The following is a 1,249-nucleotide window of genomic DNA, read 5'->3' as shown; positions in this document are numbered from 1 at the left end:
GTCAGCAGGGAAGGGGGGTGGCTTAGCTGGGGGACAGAGTGAGAGGTTAAAAATGAGACTAAACCTTGGGCTTATCTCTGTTTCCTCTGGAAACTTCATAAAAACAATGTCAGGGAATAAAAAGAGGCAAAGACAAGAGATGATCGTAGATGAGTGGTCCAGAGGCCCACCTCTTCCTAGATGGAAACTGACTGGACTCGGCAGCCCTGAGCCTCCCTGGGCGCCTGAGAAAAACACCCACGTACCCCCGGAAACTGACGGGGCTGGGCTAGGCCCTGTGGGAGGCCAGCTGGGGTCAGAAGACAGCCCCTGTGGTGGACAGACCCCAAGGCAACCTCAGTGATTTCCTGCCCTTGATGTTCTCACACACACACACACACACACACACACACACACACACACACCCCTTCCCCCGAGCGTAGGCAGGACCTGGGACTTGCCTTCAGCCAATAGAATACGGTGCAGGTGATGGGCTGTCATGCTGCTCTATCTAAGATACGAGTGAGAGTCTCCTGTTGGCAAGAAGCCAGGGCCCTTGGTCACACGGCCACCAGGACATAAATCCTGCTCCAGCAGCCATACGAGGTTGGAAGCAGAGTTTTCCCCGGCTGACCTTCCAGATGAGCACGTGATGACACCTTGACTGCAGCCATGTGAGACGCCACACAGGGGACCCGCGCAGTCGGACTGTGAAATAGTAAATGTGCGCTGTTTTCAGCTGCCTAATTTGTGGTGGCTCGTTATACAGCATAGAGAATGAATACGCTCCCGAATCCTCCAGCTGCTCAGCCGGGCAGGTTCATCCGCTTCCTGTTTCCACCCATTCTCCTGCAGTGAGATTCCAGAATCAGGGCATCGCGTAGGGCAGAGACAGGCATGAGTGTGGGGCTGGAGAAGGTGCTGGAGTGGCCCAGCTCTTCCCTGCCCTGCTCCTGGAACGCCAAGAACTGCTCACGCATCCCCTGGCGGAAGACTGGACGGAGACCCAATAGCATCACCCCTGGAAGTTTCCAGATCACTCACTTCCCCTGGCTGTAAAGGCCCTGTAACTTCCTCTGGCAGATGAAAATAGAGTGGAAGTGACAGGTGGCCTCACCTTTGCTCTTTTCCCTCTGCCTCAGAAGAACGCGTCCTGGATGGAGGGACCTCCTCGAGCCTAGGTCCTGGAACACAAATGGCACACGGAGCAGGGCTGGGGACGCCTGAAGACACCATATAACATGAGTGAAAATAAGCCTTTGTTGCTGTA

At 55.1% G+C, this 1,249-nt stretch overlaps 1 long non-coding RNA gene across 2 annotated transcripts in view; it reads left to right on the top strand.

The window, feature by feature from the left end:
- LOC144241850 (uncharacterized) overlaps window positions 1-1,249 on the top strand; it is a 9,319-nt gene that overhangs the window by 2,565 nt on the left and 5,505 nt on the right. Inside the window, exon 3 of one of the 2 annotated variants that reach the window (XR_013338211.1) lies at window positions 1,122-1,246. The exons of the other annotated variant lie outside the window; for it this stretch is intronic. This is a non-coding gene — a long non-coding RNA (uncharacterized LOC144241850). The remainder of the gene's footprint in view (window positions 1-1,121; window positions 1,247-1,249) is intronic. 2 annotated transcript variants of the gene reach the window in all.

The sequence above is a fragment of the Crocuta crocuta genome, unplaced genomic scaffold, assembly GCF_008692635.1.
Source record: "Crocuta crocuta isolate KB4526 unplaced genomic scaffold, BGI_CrCroc_1.0 scaffold8, whole genome shotgun sequence".
Classification (NCBI taxonomy): domain Eukaryota; kingdom Metazoa; phylum Chordata; class Mammalia; order Carnivora; family Hyaenidae; genus Crocuta; species Crocuta crocuta.
This window is presented reverse-complemented; position numbering and strand designations above follow the sequence as displayed.